Below are 24,017 nucleotides of genomic sequence, written 5' to 3' on the forward strand. Positions count from 1 at the left end.
TGGCGAGCGTAACGAGCCACCGAGCCCGAAGTGTGGCGAGTGCAGGGAGCCCGTGAGGGGACAACTTTCTTCTTTAGGTGGGGACAACTTTCTTCTTTAGGTGGGGACAACTTTCGGTACTTGTGTACGTAAAGTACACAAGTACCATTTAAAACATTCATTGGGTTCTCTCTGCAATGAGTCCGTAAAGTACACAAGTACCAAATTTTGTTTAAGTGCTATAAAAGAAATTCAATAATACTTTTGTTATTATTTTTAATAATCAGAATTTCTGGAGATAACAGTGGTGCAAACATTCTTTAATTGTAAATGTGTTAAAATCCTGTAAAAACATTAGTAATAGTAAAAGTTCATAGCCAAATGTAAGAAAAAAATAATTAAAGAACGGTTTTCATACTATACGTAATATAATTTTCATTGTTAGTCTACCAAAATGATTGTAATACAAAATTATTACTAGGGATGTGCGCCGTACCATTTTCCCGGATTTGGATTTGGTTCTAATTCGCTGTCCAGCTTTGGATTTGGATTTGCCAAACTGCGGTGACTGGCTTTGGATTTGGATTTGGATATTTTTACAAAAATTGACAACAAAAGCTAAAATCACACAAATTGGTCCTTTTTTTCTTCTTAGAGTATCATTAACCTCAATAACATTCATTTACAGTAATTTATAGTAAATTTAGACCACCTCACAGCTTATAATATTGTTTTCAACATTATTGGCCAAAGGTTGCAGTGAGCTGACTGGTTACTAAGCGACAAAGCAGCGGAGCAGCGGCACAGACACCACAGTATAAAGCACATCTATGAAACATTGCCACACAGCAGTGGCAGAAATGAAAAGTAGTACACCCACCCTGTGGGGTACGGCCAGCAGAATCACAGTACTTGTTTACAAAGTGGGCTACGGCCCTAGGAGTCACAGTGCACAATCTTATTCACATTACACTGCACATAGGGCCTGATTCAGAGCCGGACGCTCTGACCAGAGCGCTCGCTCTGAATCAGGGCCCTCCTACCTTAAAATGGAGCGGCCTCCTGGCCACTCGTATAGCTGTGGGTGACCACCCACAGCTATAGCGAGCGGCCATGATGATGGTCGCGAAGGTCAAGACCATCGCGACCATCGGGCTTGCGACGAGACCCTGCGGTAGGGTCTCGCTGCCGCAAGCCCTGGAGTGACTTTGGCTCTATCAGAGCCAAAATCACTCCCACTGACATCACTACTGATGTCAGTGGGGCCGGACTCTGACGGTAGGCGTTCCCATGGGAACGGCTCCATCTGGCAGCCACGCTCCCGGCACGCCCACCAAAGGGGGCGTGCTGTCACTCACCATCGACAGCACGCCCCCTTTGTAGCGAGACCCGGAGCGACGGATTCCCCGTCGCTCGCCGGGTCTCGCGCATGCGCACTTCGGCACCATCGACCCGCTTGCGAGCGTCCAGCGCTCACGAGCGGGTCAGAATAAGGCCCTGAGTCACATTACACCATAAAGTAGTGTCTCTTATTTATGTGACAACACATAGTAGTGCCCCTTTTACACAATGCCCACAGTAGTGACCCTTTTACACAATGCCCACAGAAGTGACCCTTATACACAAAGCCCACAGTAGTAATGCGCCTTATACAATGCCCACAGTAGTAGTGCCACTTATACAATGCCCCCAGCAGTGGTGTCCCTTACACAATGGCCCCAGTAGTGGTGCCCCCTATGCAGTCCCCTTAGTAGTAGAGCCCCCTATGCAGTGCCCCCAGTAGTAGTATGCCCCCCAGTAGCAGTGCCCCCATTAGCAGTGCCCCCATTAGCAAGCCCCCAGTAGTAGTGCCCCCATTAGCATGCCCCAAGTAGTATGCCCCCAGTAGTATGCCCCCCAGTAGCAGTGCCCCCAGTAATAGTGCCCCCATTAACATGCCCCCAGTATTAGTGCCCCCATTAACATGCCCCCAGTAGCAGTGCCCCCATTAACATGCCCCCAGTAGTGGTATGCCCCCTCTTAGCAGGCCCTGAGTAGTAGTATGCCCCCCCTTAGCAGGCCCCCAGTAGTAGTATGCCCCCCTTAGCAGGCCCCCAGTAGTAGTATGCCCCCCCTTAGCTGGCCCCCAGTAGTAGTATGCCCCCCATTAGCAGGCCCCCAGTAGTAGTATGCCCCCCCTTAGCAGGCCCCCAGTAGTAGTAGTGCCCCCACTTAGCATGACCCCAGTAGTAGTATGCCTCCCCTTAGCAGGCCCCCAGTAGTAGTAGTGCCCCACCTTAGCAGGCCTCCAGTAGTAGTAGTGCCCCACCTTAGCAGGCCTCCAGTAGTAGTAGTTCCCCACCTTAGCAGGCCTCCAGTAGTAGTAGTGCCCCACCTTAGCAGGCCCCCAGTAGTAGTAGTGCCCCCCACTTAGCAGGCCCCCAGTAGTAGTAGTGCCCCCTTAGCAGGCCCCCAGTAGTAGTAGTGCCCCCCCTTAGCAGGCCCCCAGTAGTAGTAGTGCCCCCCTTTAGCAGGCCCCCAGTAGTAGTAGTGCCCCCCCTTAGCAGGCCCCCAGTAATAGTAATGCCCCCATTAGCAGGCCCCCAGTAGTAGTATGCCCTCCCTTAGCAGGCCCCCAGTAGTAGTATGCCCCCCCCCACTAGCAGGCCCCCAGTAGTAGTAGTGCCCCCACTTAGCAGGCCCCCAGTAGTAGTATGCCCCCCATTAGCAGGCCCCCACTTAGCAGTATGCCCCCCAGTAATGTCGCCTTACACACACACACACACACATAAAAAAAAACTTACCTCAATCCCCGCTCCCGCCGCCGTCCGCTCTGCTCTGCTGTATAACGTGCGGAGGGAGCCGGAAGACGCAGCTCATGAGTGAGCTCCAAACAGCTCCCTCCGTACAGCAGCCAATGAGAGTCTGCCTGACTCTCATCGGCTGCTATTACAAACACACAGCTGCTGCCGCTGGCAGCTGTGTGTTTGATCTGTGTAGGCCAGACCGCTATCACAGCGGTCTGCCCTACACTAGAGGAGCCCTGACGTCGGATTCTCTCGCGAGAATCCGACAGCAGGAGGCTGCGGCTCGGCCTCGAACGGGGATCCGAGTCAGGCAGGGAACACCCGAACAGCGTTCAGGTGGACTCGGATCCCCAATGTTCGGAGCGGAACAGAATCCGAACCGCTCATCTCTAATTATAACAGACTGCTGCACTGGAGCTGCCAAAATTAACTGAGAACCACAACTCGTGTCACCTATCACAACCAAACATATAAAAACAAAATATGGTGCTCCATAACCAGATGCTTACAAAGCCATGTAGTTATAAATGGGAAGAAAAAAAACAAAAAAAATAAATGAATATCATAAAATAATAACCCATAAGCCTCAGTCTGTGTCACAAAAACGCCACCATGGGGGATAAGTTATTATTACCCAGAAACACGTAACCACCTAACAGAAACAGGTTACTTAGATAGTATAATTCTCAAACATGCATGAAAAAGGTAACAAAACGTTGGGGAAGATTTAACAAATCTTGAAGAAAGATAGTACCAACCAATCAGCTCCTACCTGTCTGTCATTTTTCAAACACAGTCTGTAACATGATAGTTAGGAGCTGACTGGTTGGTACTTTATCCCTGTCCAAGCTTTGAAAAATCTCCCCCATAGTTTAACACTGCAAAACAGAAGCAGGTTATGTTCCAAAGTATTGCACTCATCTTTTGTAGTGTAACAATAGGCATTGAGAAATACCAATGTATAGTCATTCACTATTGTCACTTACAATGGTATATTTCTACCAAGCATCACATGTAGAGGAAAAGGAATGATCCAATATATTCTCATTTGTGTAGTTTAAGACATTTCACAGCCAAAATAGGCCAGCTGGGTAATACACACTCCTGTTAGTTATGTTAGTCACATCACGGGTAAAGTTCTGTATTCCGCACTGTCCTCCAAAAATACGATTAAAGTAGAAAGTCATTACTTAAATAAAAATAAAATAGACCTGTCTGTTGAAGTAAACACTGGATGCTATGCTGTCCTACTTTTTTCTGATAAAACTGTGGGATAGAAGTGAAAAGCATCTAGCAAATTTAATTTTGTAGCGACATTGGTGTTTTACAAATCATTCAATCTTCTAACAAGAACTTTCTGCTGCAATCGTAAATGTTCTGTGAGCGCCTGGTATGGATTCCTACCTATCGATTCCTACCTACCTATGCCTTCTAAAATTGTCGCTATTTAGCGTAATGAGTCGCACAAGAAATAAATGCTTTCAGACTTTGAGTGTGGTTCCAAAGCACAAAAAGTTATTATTCAATATAAAGACAGATGGTTACACGCTGTGATCTAAATACAATTAGCGCAAATAAATCATACAGACCCAAGGTACAGTTGTTATATACGCACGTGCTTCTGGACCCAGATCCCGGCATCAAAATAGAAACCTCTGTCAACAGCAAAGCAAGCAGACTGGGATCCCATTTCAGAGAGCATACATATGTACTCTAGCAGAGATAGGCAATACAATAGAACAGTTTGGCATGATTCCATTGGTTCTTCTTCATGGGTCTTCTGTTACAGGATAGTTCATAGGTCAGTTCTTATGGACACAAACCAGCCTCCAATAGCCCTTTGTGTCCTTTTTCCCCCTGCATAATAAATTAGACTGACTGCATTACAGGAACATTTCAATCCCTAACTCTCTAAGTTCCATAACTTGCAGACACATGTTGCGATCTTCTCACCGATGATACCGGAAATCTGTGGAGACACAGTGGATCAGTACAACACCAAACACGGTCTGCTTACCATGTACTAAACCTTAGATATCAAATAACCTTTATTTCACAACATTAATATTACTGAATAAACCTTGAATATTACACTTTAATGCTAGGGAACCTTTTATGTAAGTGTGCAGTGTGTAAGTATTGGGGAATTGAGAAAAGATGCTAGTTGGCGTTGTGCGACTACGTGTTTGTGGAGTACACCATGGTACGTGTTTTGCAGGGTTAATAATTTTATATGTTTTAGTGACTGTCTGTATTTATATGGTGAGGATTTTTAAGTTCTTTCTATTGCGTGGTAATCGCACGATGCTAAATAATAGCATCGCCGTATGTACTTATAATGGGCGAGATTCACTAAAATGGCCCTAGGTGGCCAGTCGCAAAATGGCGTCTCATTGCCATTCGCAAAGTGGCGTCGCGCAGATTTAATTTTAAACCGATCCTGTCTCAGCCAATTATCCGGCTTCGACACTGGATATGGAGCACCATAATGTCTATAACATTTTTTTATCAAATGATAAACCTAGCCACAAATAGGACTAATATGTCCACATACACCTAGTCACAGATAGGACTAATATGTCCACATACACCTAGCCACAATTAGGACTAATATGTCAACATACACCTAGCCACAAATAGGACTAATATGTCCACATACACCTAGCCAGAAATAGGACTAATATGTCCACATACACCTAGCCAGAAATAGGACTAATATGTCCACATACACCTAGCCACAAATAGGACTAATATGTTCACATACACCTAGCCACAAATAGGACTATTATGTCCACATACACCTAGACACAAATAGGACTAATATGTCCACATACACCTAGCCACAAATAGGACTATTATGTCCACATACACCTAGCCACAAATAGGACTATTATGTCCACATACACCTAGCCACAAATAGGACTAATATGTTCACATACACCTAGCCATAAATAGGACTAATATGTCCACATACACGTAGCCACAAATAGGACATATATGTCCACATACACCTAGCCACAAATAGGACTAATATGTTCACATACACCTAGCCACAAATAGGACTATTATGTCCACATACACCTAGACACAAATAGGACAAATATGTCCACATACACCTAGCCATAAATAGGACTAATATGTCCACATACACCTAGCCACAAATAGGACTAATATGTCCACATACACCTAGCCACAAATAGGATTATTATGTCCACATACACGTAACCACAAATAGGACTATTTGGTGTGCGACAAACTTTACAACTAAATTACACCATGCATCCCGCCACATACTTTTTCACAATATATGCATCTTATTCGCATCACTAATGTGACAAAAGTACAATGCTCGTGCACCCTGGATACTGGTGCTTTCGTTACATACAACTGCTATGTGCGACTCTGACAGTACACTGGGTAAAAAGGCACAACACTGAGGACCAATACAAGTGAGCCACACCATGCATGGCAGGACGCATTTTTGTGCTTAATCTGTGACTTTATATCAATTCATACCTGCCTAATGTAGTATTTTCTCCTTCGGGAGAAGCCCAGAAGAGAGATGCAGCTTACTTCAGGTGGGGATGGAGCCCAGCATCACTAGGCTCCTTTCCCCTTATAAGAAAACCTGCTATTTGTGGGTTAATTGAGAGAGGGGTGTGGCCAATACGAAGCAATTTTCATAGAAACACATCATATTGTCCACGCCCCCTGTTCATTTAGCCACAATTTTGCTCTATTGTCCTCCCCATGGTGCTCACTTTGCTTTGAAGTGGGTATGGTCTTGGAGGGCCACCTACTCTTCTGGGGATCTGGGAGACTGCCTGCAAACTCGTAAATCTCCCGCAACTTCCTGGAGAGCGGGCAAATATGTGCTAATTCATCTGTAACAAAAATACTAATGCCTGCGACGCTATAGGGTCCAAGGCATTAGTATATACTAAGAATTGTTTTTGACCGAGAAAAAACACTCTGGGTATTGCTGGAATTTTGCGTGATTTTTTTCTCCACAAATCACAAGTTTACTAAAAATCGTATTTGACTGCCAGTGGTGATACTGATCATGTTATATCGTGAGTGAGTTTACTCATATTTACCCCTTTTCAATAGACTCCGCTGAGCACTGCACAGATCAGTCAGATCTAGCAAAACAATGGCCCTCAAAGTAGGGATAAGCGGTTCGGATTCTGTGGAATCCGAACCGCTCCGAACATCGGGGATCCGAGTCCACCCGAACTCCTGACTCGGATCCTCGCAAGAGGATTCGATGTCAGGGCTCCACAAGTGTAGGGCAGACTGCCCTACACAATAACAAACACACAGCCGCCAGCTGCAGGAGCGGGGATTATGGGTTTTTTGTGTGTGTGTGTCTGTGTATGTGTGTGTAAGGGGCTGCTACTGGGGGCAATGCAGCATAAGGGGTACTACTAAGGGGGCAATGCAGCATAAGGGGGACTACTACCGGGGGCAATGCAGCATAGGGGGGGACTACTACTGGGGGCAATGCAGTATAGGGGGGGCTACTACTGGGGGAAATGCAGCATAATGGGGACTACTACTGGGGGCAATGCAGCATAAGGGGGACTACTACTGGGAGCACTGCATAGGGGGGACTACTAGTGGGGGCACTGTATATGGGGCACTACTGTGAGGTGGTCTAAATTGGCTGTAAATGACTGAAAATTAATGTTATTGAGGTTAATAATACTCTTGGAACAAAAAAAAACAAATTATGTGATTTTAGCTTTTTTGCCAATTTTTGTAAATAAAATCCAAATCCAAAGCCAGTCACGGCAGGTTTGGCAAATCGAAATTCAAAGCAGGTCGACGAATCAGAGCCAAATCCACATCCAGCAAAAAAGGGTCCGGTGCACATCCCTACCTCAAAGTGGTGATGGGTGCAAATGTCAATGACTCCGCAGTTCACAATCAGCAGGTGAGGACGATCTTCAAAATTGGTCTACTTGACATTGAATGACCCCCTATACAACTCGACTATTGTGCCAAAATGTTATGATACAACATATATGGCTGTTCTTCATATGGTTCTTCATAGAAAAGCAAAAGTCACATGGGGTGAGATCTTGTGATTGGGGTGGTCAGCATCAGCCTCTACATTGAGACATCTTGGATGCCCCAAACCTCAGACCTCACTACATGTATTTTTTGGTTGCGGTTCTACTTATTTATTTATTTGAGTACCAGGTGACAGATCTGAAAGACAGAATTAGACATCATGTGCTGGCTATTCCAATGACATGTTACATTCTGCTATAGAGAATGCTGTTCTTTGAAAGGAAACTGTTGTAGGCCACACTGGAGGACACATTGAACAATTGTAATGGAATTCAATTATAACAATGCCACCTGGTGACAAAATGTGAAACTAATATAAAAAAAAATGTGTAGTGCAGGGGTGGGCAATAAGCGGCCCCATTGCAGTTGTAGAACTACACATCCCAACATGCTGTGCCACAGTTTTGCTATTTGGCCATAGCTAAAACTGTTGCACGGCACGCTGGGATGTGTAGTTCAGCAGCAGCTAGAGGGCCGCTTCTGTTATTACATTACTGGTTTAACTAAATGTTTCATCCAAACTACGTACATTTGCCCAGCTTATTGCTGAACATTTTAAAAGAGTTCTAATGTCAAGAATGATTCTCCAGCTTTTCCTCACTTCTACTACTGCAACCACTATGTAGTATAGGCCCTGCATTACATAGAAAAAAGAGACGGGCACTGAAAGGGTGGTTCCATACAGTGGCAGTAATTGGGAAAAGAGACAATGTTATTGGAAAGAGAAATTGTGAAACCTCAAAATTACAATAGACAACAAATATCCAGAAGCACTGTCTACTGACCAGAACAGATTTAGGAATGTTTCAATATATCAACTCAGCATCTAAATGTTTATATGAAATTATGTTAAAAACAAGTGCAAAACGATCTAGTCTAAATGCATATATATTAATTACTAGCGACCCGCCCCTGCTTCGCACGGGAGCAATTTCATCTAGCCAAAGCCCCCTGCATCTCATAACAACCTACGCCATGTCACCACAGTCCCCAGCATCTCACCGCAACCCCCTGCTTCTCACTCCTGCCCCCTGCATCTCACCAGTGTCACCACAACCCCACTGCTGCTGCCCTGCAGCTGGCTGGAGCCCGGCCAATGGTATGTGCTGGGAAGGGCAGTGGCATGCGGTGAGGTCAGTGGCTGGTGACATATAGTATATGGACCCGAAAGAGATACCTTAAATCCTCCATTCAAGTGGCAGGCTGTATAACAACATACATTCCCCTGTATCTCAACAGAATTTACAGCACAGGAATACTCAAAGCCAACAGCACAATAACTAGAAATATATTCACCCGTATCCGAACAACTCAGGATTTATTGATTTTTGCAATAGGTGGTTATACTCATGTAAAGAACCTCATTTATTCCAGTTAAGACCTAACACTAAAACATAATTAAATATGTTGTCCAGTTTACCAAATAGCGGGTGCGGTTCTATTAAGTTACCGGAAGACATGGACAACAAAATAGCCACTTAGTGAGTAGTGATAGTGAGTGTATTGAATGTATTAAAGTAAACACTCACATTCTGCCTGCCTGGGCCCTGCAGACTGACGCTGACACTCTCCCAGTCACAGAGTACAGCACTGGCAGCCAGATAAAGTCACTGTCAGTGCTGGATCTGATGCCCAATCACATCTGCCTCACTGACAAGAGCGTGCTTTGATGTGGGCTGAAAGCACATCTCTGTCAATGAGGCACTTTTACAGGCGCCGCTTCTCCTGATTTTTTCAATCGACTTTTACTGCCCGCGGCTTAGCGCCGCCCACCACTTCATCTCCCTTACTATTCTTAGCAGGAGGTATCGCTTTCGGTGCCTCTCAATTTTTTATTTATTTTTTTGCATATGGCAATATATGTTTAATATATGTAAAAATAATGTAATAGCACTATTTAAACAGACAGGTAAGACTTAGCCAATAACTAAACAGGTTCAGAGTTAAATGTGGTGTTGGCCTGTACAACAAAGAGTTGTTTCTGTGTGTCTATGGCTAGTCACTGTGCAAAGCTGAACAATAACTTAAAATCTTTTTAGGTATGAAACAGTCACCGATGGGGGTTACAGAATTGTAACTACTGGGTCATCTAAACTTTTTTCTTGGAGTGATATAATAAGAAAATGATTTTGGACAGAGGACGCAATTTGTTTTCACCAGGCAATTAGGAATGAGCTCTTTGCCGAATAATTGTTATTCTAAGAAACATTAAAGCTAATTTAAAAAAAATACCTTGAAATAAACATATTTTGAATGATTTTAGATTTCAGTTTTGCTCACTGCAATTACAGTATATGCATAATACAGATGTGCCCTCATATACTGTCGCACCTGTCCCGTCTAACTCTGCTTGCACCAAGCATCTTTTTAGTCGTAAACAGATGCGACAAACCGCTTCACAATACTGAACTGATTATTTTGATATGCGACACTTGTATCATACTTGCTTATTCAGCCGGAATGACCGTGAGGCTCCCAAAAATCTTATAGCGCTCCCGGCTGGCCGTAAGAGAGGGCAAGTCTCCCAGACAGGCCGCCACCACATCCTCTGGCACCCCTCTACATTTCCCTCACTTACCTGGAGAAAGTTATTGGTCCGGAGGGAGCCAATGATGTGAAACGCGCTGAATTGCGTCATCATAGCTCCACCCAATGCTTTACATTGCCAGTAATCTCTGCATTGTATTGCGGGGGCATGATGGCATGATCGTCCCACCACACCCCTGCACCGCCCACCGATGTCGCCGCCACGCCCTCTGCTGCACCAGAGGGGGCAGCCGGGAAGTCGGTAACTGTGACTTGTATACAGTGCCGTAACAGTCTGGCAGTGCGCCCTGCCCCTTGAATGCAAGACGTCATGCCGAGGGGGCAAGGACTCTAGCACCAGGAAGTACAGCACTGCCCGAAGGGTCCTGAGGATGCTCTGGGTACAGGCTGCAGGGTGCATGTCTGGAGCGTCCAGTGATACTGTCTGCAGGGTGCTATTCCAGACACTCTGCTAGCCAGATGCAGGGGCAGTGGGGCAGCGATGGTGCCACCCACAGAGCCTTAGTTACGGCCCTGCTTGTACATCTATGTGTGTCTGAATCTTTATATGAAGTGCTACGATGCAGCAGTTGCAGCTTTTTTCCACACCAAGGTCCATTGTGCTTTGTATACAGATTCAGCCACACACCGATATACAAGTGTTACATGTTAAATACACACTTCCGGGTGAAAATGTGATCTGGTGGCTCACTCATGCCAGGCATCTCGAGCAGCATGGTGTATTAAGGCTAGGTGTATGAGGACACATCTGTATGCCACACAGAAATGTGCCCAATTTATAATATGCCACGCAGCAATGTGCCCAATTGATAATATGCTACACCAGTGGTTCCCAAACTTTTTTGAATCACGGCACCCTAGAGTATCAGCATTGTTTTCAAGGCACCCCTAGGCCAAAAGTTTGTTCATGAGAAATTCAGAAAAAAAAGTAAATGTGCTTACCTGTCATCCTTAGGCTCAGTTATGTGGTAGTGGACAGGTTTCCACTTCTGTTTGTCCACGTATTTACAATGCATGGACTATAAATAATTTGATTTGGTGCTGGACCACCAAGCTGAGGCACCCCTGCAAGTGTCCCGGGGCAGTTTGGGAACCACTGTGCTACACCCTAATGTCCCAATTGATATTATGCAATGCACTAATGCCCCAATTCATAATATGCCAAACAAGGCCTCTCCATCATGCCTCTTTATATATGCCAGCCTTAGAGCTGACTCATTTAACCCTTTTATATACTCAGAGCCGCCACAGACATGCCCCTTTATATGTCAGCCACAGAGCTGCCTTAATCATACCCCTTTAAATGATCAGGGTCCCCTTAGTCACACTTCTTTAGCAAGTAATTGTGTTTTTGATTATTCATACTTCATATTCAAATTGAGACTATTGTCTGATAATTGCGTTATATACTTACCTCTTTGCTTTATTGTTGTTTATGATATATGTGTGCGTTGAGTCCAGATATGGACAATCCTATATTTTACTAAGAAAGTTAAGGTTTAACTAATACTCAGACATAGTTAGAGCTCCCCAAAACCTGAGTGTACTCTTTTCTCTCAGCAAATCAGAAGTGTTTGAACTTTGAAGTTTAACAAGTTCACAACGCTGGTAACAGGGTATAAGGTATTACCAAGAAGCAAAATCTTAGATATGAATACTGTCTGACTGTTATGAACCTCTGGGAAGATTCACAGTGGAACCATACCAGGAACATGAAGCTCATAATATCACAGTTAATCGCTTGATTATGAAGCTTAGGAGTGTCAATTGATAAAGAACATATTCTTGAAGAGTCAATTGATAAAGAGTCGATTGATAAGGAGTTGTGAGGATTTGATGGCTCCTGACTGGAATGTGGCCTTAAGGGCTGATACATGCTTGGTTGGTTGCAGCCTTGAAGGCTGGTATGCACTTGGCTAGTTGCAACCTGAATAGCTAGTATGCACTTGGCTTGTTGCAGTCTTGAAGACTTGTATGCACTTGGCTAGTTGCTGCCTGAATAGCGGGTATGCACATGGCTAGTTGCAGCCTAAATAGCTGGTATGCACTCGGCTAGTTGCAGCCTAAATAGCTACTTGAATAGTTGCAGCCTGAATAGCTGGTATGCACTTGGCTAGTTGCAGTCTTGAGGACTGGTATGCACTTGGCTAGTTGCAACCTGAATAGCTGGTATGCACTTGGCTAGTTGCAGCCTAAATAGCTGGTTTGCACTTGGCTAGCCTGAATAGCTGGTATGCACTGAGGGATATCAGAAATTGCTGTAAAAGTTATTGCTTGCTTGAATATGCAATCAATTGTAACTGGAATTGAGGAGTTATAAATTGGAGATAGTGCACACAGCACTGAATAGTAGTACAGACAGCTGGGTGTTATTAGCTGATCGACCACACGGACACAGAGAGGCTGCTGAGAGTGCTGGAATGAATAAACAAAAGTTTCACAATACTGAAGTACAGCTGACACTGCTTTAATGTACTTGCTGGGAATCCACACAGACACTGAGGTGTGGCAGGTACTGCTCTGTTGTCACTTGCAGGGAATCCACACTGACACTGGGAAGCAATAGTCCTTGCTAGATGTAACTTGCAGGGAGTACACAGACACTGGAACAAAATGAGCTGGAACACACAGGAGGATGAACCTCTCACTAGAACCGGAAGCCACAAACAAATGCTATAGCCAGCATGGAGTGAAGGGCTGGATGTAACTTATGTGATGCAGGATCCAATTAAAGGCATTTCCTGCAGAGAGCCCTTCCTAATGACTGCTAGTGTGCACCTGAACTGTGCACACAGACAAGACATTATTAATTAGTGTGCAGCTGAATACAGCACACAGACAAACAGCTAGAGCTGTATACAGACAAGACAGGAATCCGGCTGCCTGCAACAGCCGGAACATGGATCAGGACAAGATGCAGTATCCCAGTGACAACTATAGCTGGGACCTGCCACCAAGACGATCCGCTGTCACTGATCCTAACACTGACTCTCTGTCCTACAAAAACAAGCAACCATCCATCACATATCATGTGGAAAGACAATGCCCACAGCCTTTTATTTGTCAAAATTTCAATGTAATTGGAGGCACATACCAGGGCAACCTATTACTCACCAGGCCACATATACAGTATTGCCCTGTGTAATCCTTGATCTAAAGGTCATAATAACAGTGCCTATCAATTGGCCACAACATGACGCTTCCATTCTAGATGATAAAAAAAAACAAAGTATAATAAACTAAATCATAGGCTAAGAACCCCTCCAATACAGTTTATATGTCACCATCCGATATCATCTGAACTGGGGAAAACAGTCAGTGACACACACACACCTACCTTAACTGAAACACAGCCTATGACATAGAAAAAGTCACAATTCTCCAATTGTTTTGTCATATATTTTAAAATAAATATGATATGTAAAATATTACATATTAAATTCCTAACCACTTTTGACGCATACCCCTCAATCATCTATCCAAGGTTGCGGGATTGCTTCCAGAGTGGAATGGCACTGCTCCCCTACGAGGTTACGCTTGCCTCACTGTCTCACAATAATTGCGCTGCCTGACCTATCGCTTAACCCTTATAATACCCCTCTTTTGGTGGCTCCCCACAGCTAGGAGATAGGTTTTTTTTATCTGAGCAAATAATCATTACCCTGCAGAAGGACAAGTATGATTGCACTATTATGAGTGATCTACTACATAACATTCAGTTAAACGGAAACATCTTGACTTAAAGCAATTACTTTTACCAGTTTAAAATCAAAATTATCTTTACAATAGTTGGCACTTGGCATTATCAGAAGAGAGCTCACAATTTTACTGCTGTACCAGTGTTTGTTGCAATATAGTATATATTACTGTGTTTAATTGTAGTTTATCACAAGTTATTGAAACACAATAGTAAATGCCACTTTTCAGAAATGAGTATATTTGTATAGTAATTATGTGGCAATTGTAATATTGCTTGACTACTGCCAGAGATTACTTGTTTCCTTCACCATATTTTAACACCATCAGCACAAAACAGTAAGATCTTTACATTTAATAGCTCAGTGGAATCTCATTTCAAGAGCGTTGTTCTGGTCTATAAGTCGTCACCAGTCTGAAACATCTGTGCAGGTTCACAGCTTTCAATTCTGGCAAGATTCCACTCACAGTGTTACCCTTCAGTGTAACCTTCAGACTGTATCTGAATTAAACAAATTGAGAAAGCAGAAGGGAAAGGACAGATGTCAGTCTGTGAAGCTTTGGGGGAGGGTTTTGATGATTTTCATTGCAGGTCTTTAAATTACTCACTGTCCAAAAACAGCACCTGTTTAAGCAGTAAGCAGGCATAATAAAAGAACAATCTTTTTGTAGACATGGATGTAGGGCTATTAGGCACAAGTACTGATTTCATGATCAAACTTATTTTATTTTTTTTAAGTTAGTTTTTTAAGTTAGCATTGCTAGATAATATTTTGTTCAATGCATATAAACTCGAGAGACATGAGATTTAGTCATATCAGATATGCAAGTTAAGATCTAATTTATTACAATTTAGATTTTCTTGTCGAAATGTTTCATTCTGGAAGTGGAAGAGACCAGTTTACTGAATATAAATGTACTGATAGATGAAGAAGACACGTGCACTAGATAGCAAAACACACTTGAAAATGTGTAAAATAAGGCTAGAGCTAAACTCGCCATTTTTGGCATGCAATGGCTAATGGGTCCTGTTACAAATGCAACTACTGTATCTGTCAGAATGTCACCTAAAAGAATACTGCTGTTTTGTTGACTTATACTTGTGCACAATAAATCATGTACATTTCTAATAATAATACGTTGTGCTACATGTGTTGGTGTATAAGAAGCCATATACAGCGAACACCTAATTACAGATGAAAGAAAATCAGAAGAAAGTTGCATTCAACAAACTGTTTGTACTTTATAGTTTCATGCAGTTTTATTCTGCAACAAATATTGGTAACAGAACTCTTGCCGTAGGCTTTAACAATCAAAGCTGCTTTGTTTCTTTTGCCAATGTACCAGAATAAAGTTTTTCCACTTAAACTTTTTTCCAGTATTAACCCTTTTGCTGCTAAGGATGAAAGGGTTCAATTGTGGGGGGAGGGGAACTTACTTAAAAGTTCCTCACTTATAGTTGCTGCCGCTTGGACCCGGAAGGGGGCTGTGCTTGCTGATGTTATCATGATGGAAACATGGTTAGAAAAAATATTTGCTTTTAGTTCACTTCCGTGCAATTTTAATAAAAAATTAAATTTTTGGACAGTTTGAGGACACTGATTTTGCCGTGTGAGGAGAGATAAGCAAACTAATGCTTTATTCCAGGAAATGTTAATTATTCTAGAACAAAAAAAAAAACAAGGCATATTTTGTGTTGGTACTGCATTAATAATTACTGATATTGATGTTGTAATGTTACCAGTCCAAAAGGCGAAGGAGTTATTATTGATTTTGATCTTTTCTTAAGATCTAGTTTGCCTCAAGCCAAGAAAATGGCACGAATCCAAGATCGCAGTAGTGTCACATTTTATCTGGCTGATTGTCATTACCGAGTCTAAGTAGTATTCTGATTGCCTCTCCACTCTCATTGTACTGAATCATGATGAAGCAATCAGACTTGGCCATAATCAGCTGGATTGTTTTATTTGCATACTCATCTTGAGACGGAGCACGAGAGATCAGTACAGCTTCATAATCTCACAAAGTACATCAGAGTTACAATAGAAACCCATTTCATGCTTTGTTTGAGAACACCACAATTTAAATTCATCATTGATTTGTACTTCACTTAGTGTTCACCAATTATAAAAGAGGATAGAAACACTTTTAATGCTTGATAAATGTATGAAATAATAGGATTATGTACTAGCATATTGCAAATATGCAGTAGCCCATAGCAACTAATCATCAATTAATTTTCATAGATCTAATACAAGTGAGACAATAATTGCAGATTTCCATGGGTTACCGTACATTTGCAATAATTTATAACCTTCAGCGTCACCACTGGAATATTAAATACTTATATACTGCTAATGTTTGTAGGTCCTGTCAGTTCACTGGAGTCTTCTTGTATCCTGCTATGAGCATCCTTTGTGATTGATTGGAGGGCTAAACATAAAGATGTAATGGAGGAAAACACAATGGTCACCACACTCTGAACATAGAATGATTAGTGCACATACACTATGAATGTATTGACAAGTATAAGTAAAAACATATAGCTTCACCCATTTTGACATCACGTCATCACATTTGGATAGGCACCATTTAGGCTTCATTTCAATGAACAATATTTTACATTTTTAGTTTGTACACTTGAAGTGAGATTCATAATTGGTGTAGTTATCATCTCATTCAAAAATATAAAATACTTTATCCCCATTTTTTGTTTAATATCTGCAGCAAATTAAATCAAGTTATTAAAACAAGCTTAAAGTTTGGCAAACTAAAGCTACATTGTTGCCATAAATGTTTTTCTGTAACATGTGAGCGTCATAGACACCAAAACATAACAGTAATATTTGCAAAATTTTCATCGGAAAATCTACAAGACCGGCATAATTTTTGTGCATTCACATGAGAATAGGGTGATTGGAATTATTTTAAATTCAAAAGGGAGAGGAGAGAGCATCCATAAATAAAAGACCCCCTTATACCCCTTTGACATCGGAATGCCAGGTCGCACCCAAGATTTTGTTCACAGGTCCATTCCAGGTGCGACCCAGCTGAGACCCCTTTCAGACTGGCGGTCCATGATGTTACCGCCATCACGTACTGAGCCCGCGCGTGGAGATGAGATCATCTCCAAGCATCAGCTCTTCTTATGCTTGTGAATGGGACCCGGGTCGCATAGATCTGGGTTACCCATTCACACTTCATCGCGAGCCAGGTTGAACTCATGTTCAACCCTGCTTGTGACCAGGGTTGAAATGCCAGCTTATTTCGAACTAGCCCTTTCACACTGTGCAGTAACTCAGGTTGATGTGTGTTCACGTGCAATAACCCCGGTTATTGCAGCAAGTGTGAAAGGGATATTATTGATACCTGTAGTTGGAGTAAGTAATGTTTAAGGTCCACTTCACTCAGTAACTATTTTTGGGAAGCAAATTAGTTTCTTGCCATCCTTATTTCATTATGCATTAATATCCTGCACTGCTCAAACACCACATCCAACATTAATATATATATATATATATATATATATATATATATACACACACACACACATACAGCCAAATAGAAGCAATATAGCTCATTATTGGCCAGTAGTATGCAATATTGTATACTTAATTTGAGCACAGAAATATATCCAGCAAGATGTACTACTTCATGCAAAATGTTGAAAATAATACACTTGTACCAAGCAGGAGGTTTCCAATGCTGTACCCCAAAAGATGTGCTTATTTTTAAATTAGCAAGAAGTGCCCAGTACAATGACTTATCTAAAATGGATGCAGGGTGTGAGGTGCACGTGGGCCTCTGAGACAAAGGGGCCCACACCACTCAATCTGCACTCATTAAGATTACATACCTTGCGTCATATTTAGTAAAGGAATTGTCAGGAAAAATAGTGCCTGTGCAATGTTTCCAGAGCCAGAACCTTCAGCGCATGTGCCAGTGCAGAGGGGGGTTGACAGCCCATACTGAGAGTGCACATGGGTCCCCTCTGATGAATATACCCATGTGGTTTAAAACTATGACTAACAAGGGATGCCCAGTACAAAGGGGATGGGTATGGGATGCCAGCGCTCGGGAGCCCGGTATTCAAAATCCTAACAACGGCATCCTGACAGAGTTATGATACCAACACCTGTTGGTAGGTATCCTAATCCTTCTCCTACCTCTAACCCTATCCCTCCCTCCCCAGTGCCTAAAACTAACCTCCCCCTAGTGCCTAAACCTAAACTCCCCCTCCCCACACCCTAAAATCGAACTTTCTCCCTAGTGCCTAACAGGTGCTGGCTGGCAACTTTTAGCCTGGGGGGCAAATGCATTCATGTGGCCCCAGCTTTTCTACCAGCTTACGGCAATGGCAAAATGGATGCGGCAAAAAAAAACTGCAGGCTTGGCTTATCTGATTTTCCCTGCCATTGCATCTCATTGCCTCTACATAACTTTCTGATTGCCCTCTACATTGCCCCCTGCATAGCTCTCTGATTGCCCCCTTCATAGCTGCTTCATCGAGCCCTCCCTGTATATAACACTGAGTCCCTCACAATAAACACTGACCCCATCACAGCTCACTCCCTGAAAGGGAAGGATTGGGATGGAAAACCAACCAGGGAAATTTATGGAAGTGGCCCTAATGGAGGCAGGGTAAGTTGAGAGGTCGGGATCCCTCTTCATAGGGTTCGAGTCTGAGTTGGCTGCAGTTGTGGCTTTACTTGCATATTTTGCTGCAATTGCGTCTGTGACTTTATGCTAATGCAGCTACAATGCCATTCCCTGGTGTACAGCCAAATATGCAAGGACTGATACAGCCACTTTCAGTGTTGTAGAGTTTATTTCCCCTTCACGCTAGGGACCTGGAAGTGACGTGAGTGAGGGCGGAAGTGCAGTTCCATGCCCATTAAGGCCACCTAAAGAAGAAACTTGTCTCCTTGCAGGCTTCTGCACTCGCCATGCTTCGGACTCTGTAGCTCGCTATGCTTGCCACAAGATTATATTCCCCCTCTATGCCCACATGGATAGTAGGGAATGACGTTGGACAGTAGCTGATGATGCCAGGGTCCTCTCCGTGAAGGGAAACCAGGCACTACCTTACAGGTATGTTCTGTAGGCGGGGGTGAAACTAATTAGCCTATTGCCCCCCCACCAGAGTCAGCGGTTGGAGCACAAGCTCTATACACTCTGTCGCTGGGGGCAGGATGGGAGTAATAGTGGGAAGCAGTGGGTAGAATGGGCGTAGTAGTGAGAAGCAGGATGGGAGTAGTAGTTAGAAGCAGGGAGCAGGATGGGAGTAAGTGGGAAGCAGGGGGCAGAATGGTGGGAATAGTAATGAGAATTAGAGGTAATGATGGGAGTGCTAATGAGAAGCAGGTGGGAGGATGGCAGTAGTAGTGGGAAGCAGGGAGCAGGATGGGAGTTGTAGTTAGAAGTAGGGGGCAGGATAGGAGGAGGAGTGGAAAGCAGAGGGCAGGATGGGAGTAGTAGTTAGAAGCAGGGGCAGAATAGTAGTAGTGGGAAGCAGAGGGCAGGATGGGAGTAGTAGTTAGAAGCAAGGGGCAGGATGGGAGTAGTAGTGGGAAGCAGAGGGCAGGATGGGAGTAGTAGCTAGACGCAGGGGGCAGGATGTGAGTAGTAGTGTTAAGCAGAGGGCAGGATGGGAGTAGTAGTGGGAAGCAAGGGGCAAAATGGGAGTAAAAGTGGGAAGCAGAGGGCAGGATGGGAGTAGTAGTTAGAAGTAGGGGGCAGGTTACGAGTAGTAGTGGGAAGCAGAAGGCAGGATGGGAGTAGTAGTTAGAAGCAGGGGTCAGGATTGGAGTAGTAGTGTTAAGCAGATGGCAGGATGGGAGTAGTAGTGGGAAGCAGGGAGCAAAATGGGAGTAAAAGTGGGAAGCAGAGGTCAGGATGGGAGTAGTAGTTAGAAGCAGGGGGTAGGATAGGAGTAGTAGTGGGAAGCAGATGGCAGGATGAGAGTAGTAGTTAGAAGCAGGGGGCAGGATGGGAGTAGTAGTGGGAAGCAGAGGGCAGGATGGGAGTAAAAGTGGCAAACAGGGGCAGGATGGGAGTAGTAGTTAGGAGGGGGCAGGATGGGAGTAGTAGTGGTCAGCAGAGGTAGGATGGGAGTAGTAGTGGGAAGCAGAGGCAGGATGGGAGTAGTAGTGGGAAGCAGAGGCAGGATGGGAGTAGTAGTTAGAAGCAGGGGCAGGATAGAAGTAGTGGTGGAAAGTAGCAGAAAGAATAGGACTGGTAGGAACTCACCTGGAAAAAGTAATCTCCGCAGAGCTCTCTGGTCCTGTCCACCGTTCCTCCGTCCGGTAGTACAGCACTGTGCCACTGACAACCGACTCCTTCTCCAAATTACATAGCTGCAGCGCGCACAACTCTAGACACCTACAGCAGCCCCAGGGATGGGAACGGATCGCCTAACCCATCCCACAGAGACAGGGGGTAGGCAGGCAGCGGAGGATGAGGGAGGGGACACAGGAGCTGGGAGGCAGCTTCCCGGAAGTGCAGCAGCCGGCCCTTGCAGAGATGAATCGGCGCAGACCAGCTGGCAGTGTCAGCCCGGCCAGCCCCTTTTAGTGGGCCTGGGGAGCATGGGACCAATATTGACCTTTCAGCAGCCCCACCTTCTTTGGAGACTGACAACCCTGCAGTAGCGCAACCGCAGACCAGCCTGTCCTGACATGACATATGTCATGATCGTGCATGCGCACCTGAGTGCTGAGAGAGAGGAGCTGAGGGAGGCGGAGCTACCTGGCTGCTCCGACAGTGTTACAGCACACACTGAGCACAGAGCGGCCAGGAAGCATTCTCCCTACCTGCCTCCAGCAGGCAACCATATACATGCGGGGGCAGCCCTGGAGCACTCAAATTGTACCGGCCCGGGGAGCATATGGCACCCTGCCCCACAGCCCAGCCTGCCCCTGGTGCCTAACCATAACCCTCTCCCTAGTGCCAAACCCTAACCCTTCCCCTAACTCCACACCTTTGGAATGCCGGTGGGCCGGGATTCTACAGGTGTTGGGATCCCGGCGCCGGTATTCTAAGCGCCGGCATCCCCTTTGCCTGTATATTGGACCTGATTCAGTATGGATCGCAGTTGCGATTGCAGCTGCGTAATCGCACGCAATGAAGCTGTGAAAACATGCTAATATCTGCCACAACTCTGCCAGCATACCCTCGAAGCACATCGGCCCGTCACACACAATTACATCAGGTCTGACACGTCGCAGAAACTGCAAGTCTCGACGAACACAGTGTGTACTCAAGCTGTGTATGCAAACGCAGTGGCTAATTTATGCACACCCATGCAACGACGTTCAAACATTCATGGCCTGTCACTCACTCTGCGATGGATTCCTATGTGCGTGCATGATCGCAGTGCGATTGCAGCGCACGTGCAATAAGGTGCATGCGCAGTGCTGAACAATCGGCCGATCTGCATACATAGTTGCAATTGCATACGCTGCTGAATCAGGCCCATTGGCCGGATCCCGTACAAAGCCCTGCATCATTTACCCAACAATATTTAAACTGGCCAATTCCATGCCGAGTACAAAGTTCAGTGCCGAGTACAAAGTATGATCACTAGAGACGTTCACAGTGCAATGGCCAGCTAGATGTAATGCAAATAAGGTGTTCCTAATGCAATGCACAAGAGTTCCTAGTGCCATACCCAACAGTAGACCACCAGTGCCACACTGATAAGGTGCCTGATGCAAAGCTGAAGATGTGTCTGTAAACAAATGTGCATGGGGTGTTGGAAGATTGGGGAGTGTGTCGCTGAGTGCTGCTGGGGTTGGAGTATTGTTTGGGTGTGAGTGTAACCAGAGCCGCCAACAGCAGACATGGGCGAAAGTACTGGGGGTGTGACTAGATTCAGGAGGTGTGACCATGCCCCTTGTCAAAAAAGTTTGCTCTACCTGATCTAATATATCTAAGACCTGGTTAAGCTGTACCACTTGTGGACTAACCACCACCAGCACAACACCTGCGTTACATACTTATCATATGTACCTTGGCCAAGCACATCATATCCTGGTTTAACTATTGTCTGGAGGACTACTGCTCCCAGCATAATATGTTTGCGCAGTCGACTCTGCTATCAGGTTATACCCAGCCTGCTGTCACCCCGATATTCTGCTAATAGCAAAGAGGCATTATCAGGCTGTTTAATACAGAATCACGCTTGAACTGATCATGAATTTAATACATTGAAAACATATTAAGACTGCATCAAATAATAGCACAAGCATGATTTGTTTGCCTGTAAATTCAAATGAGCTTTCAGGTGTTGGAGCATTTTCCATATTAATTGATTTAGAAATGTATTAAATACATGCTGGCCTACTTTTGAAAAAAACATTTCAGGGAGATTGTAGAAGCAACACCTATGACCACGGCGTTATAGTGGGCATGTACTGATCATCCTGAGAGCCGTGTCATAAAATTGATTTACATCCAAATGTAAATGAGCCCCAATGCAGTTAGTAAGATCTACTTGTTATGTAATGCCGGCTGTCGGGATGTCTCCTGTCACAATACCGACAGCGCCATCCCAATGGTTGGTATCCCGACAGGGGCCGGGTATGTATACTTAACCTCCCCCCTTCTAACCCTCCCTTCTTGTACCCTAACACTAACCCTCCCTACCCCGCACCCTAACCCTCCCCCTTAGTGCCTAAGCCTAAGTTCCCCCCTTCATGCCTAACCCTTAACCTCCCCCCTTAGTGCCTAGCCCTAACCTCAACCCTAACCATAACCTCCCCCCATAACCTCCCCCCCAAAACCTAACGCTAATCCCGCTATGCTACCTAAACCTAACCCTCCCCCCACCGCAGCTAACACTAAGGGCATCCTGGACTTACCTCATTCGGGCAGCCATCCTTCTGTGTTCTGGCGTCGGGATTAAGATAGGCGTCCTTTGTCGGGCTTTCCCAGTCTGTATTTAGAGCGGTGGCATCGCAGCCGCTGGTCTCATAACTACATCCCGATGAAAACAGATTGATACTTTTCAGAATATGCATGTAACCATAGGGATCATTGTGCCTTATAACCAATGCAGGGAAATTATACTAATAATCTAATTTGAACGTATATATCTGTTTTCTTTTTTATATAACAGCTACATAATGGGGGTAAGGTGCAATCAGGGAGTTTGCTAGACTCTTCAGGGGGACAGGGAGATTGCTACTATTTCATGGAGTCTCCCTGACAATCAGGGAGAGTTGGCCAGTATGATTAAATACATTAGTTGACTGATGGTAAAATCAAGTGAAATGTCCATTGTGTAAAGTTACATCTAGTGTACACAACGAGCCAAACTCTGATTTACTAGTTGTTATTGCAACCTTTGAAGGGAAGTGAAAAAGACAACTATTATTTCCTTTACATATGTTCAGTTATTTCTTATTGTGTACCCACTGCCTATTGGCTCAGGCCCAGTTCATTTTCACAAATAGGATAATTGGAATGGTCAGAATGATGTATGTACACAGTTTCATCTTTAAAGCTCTAAGTAATATTTTTCTCAGGTGCCTTTTAAGCTTGCATCTGTAATTTCTCTGAGCTGAACTACAAATTGTTATTTCCCTTTTAGAATTTTTTTTTTAGGGCAGGTAAGTACCAGACACACACACACGCGCGGTCACGCATACACACACACACATACACACACCTCTGTCACCATGTTATGACTGGGATGATTTTACAATGCACAGAGCAAATTGAGCTTAGAGGAATGGTCCATAGCCACTGTGGTCACTACATAATGTGCCCTGTGATTGGTTGTCATGGTGGTCACATGACACTATGCAGGATTGTAAATCATTACTAGCAGCCTGAAGAAGCAAACCAAAAAAAATGTTAAATACAAAGGTCCTGCTTATAGCCTGCCACAATGATTTACAGTCAGGTGCATAAATATTGGGACATTGACAA

The 24,017-nt window shown here is 44.3% G+C and overlaps 1 protein-coding gene across 3 annotated transcripts in view; it reads left to right on the plus strand.

Moving 5' to 3' along the window:
• Positions 1-24,017, plus strand: part of SLC24A2 (solute carrier family 24 member 2) — a 244,196-nt gene that overhangs the window by 175,458 nt on the left and 44,721 nt on the right. The gene's annotated exons all lie outside the window — the stretch shown is intronic.

Source organism: Taudactylus pleione, unplaced genomic scaffold, assembly GCF_031769625.1.
Source record: "Taudactylus pleione unplaced genomic scaffold, aTauple2 ptg000915l, whole genome shotgun sequence".
NCBI classification, from domain to species: Eukaryota; Metazoa; Chordata; class Amphibia; order Anura; family Myobatrachidae; genus Taudactylus; species Taudactylus pleione.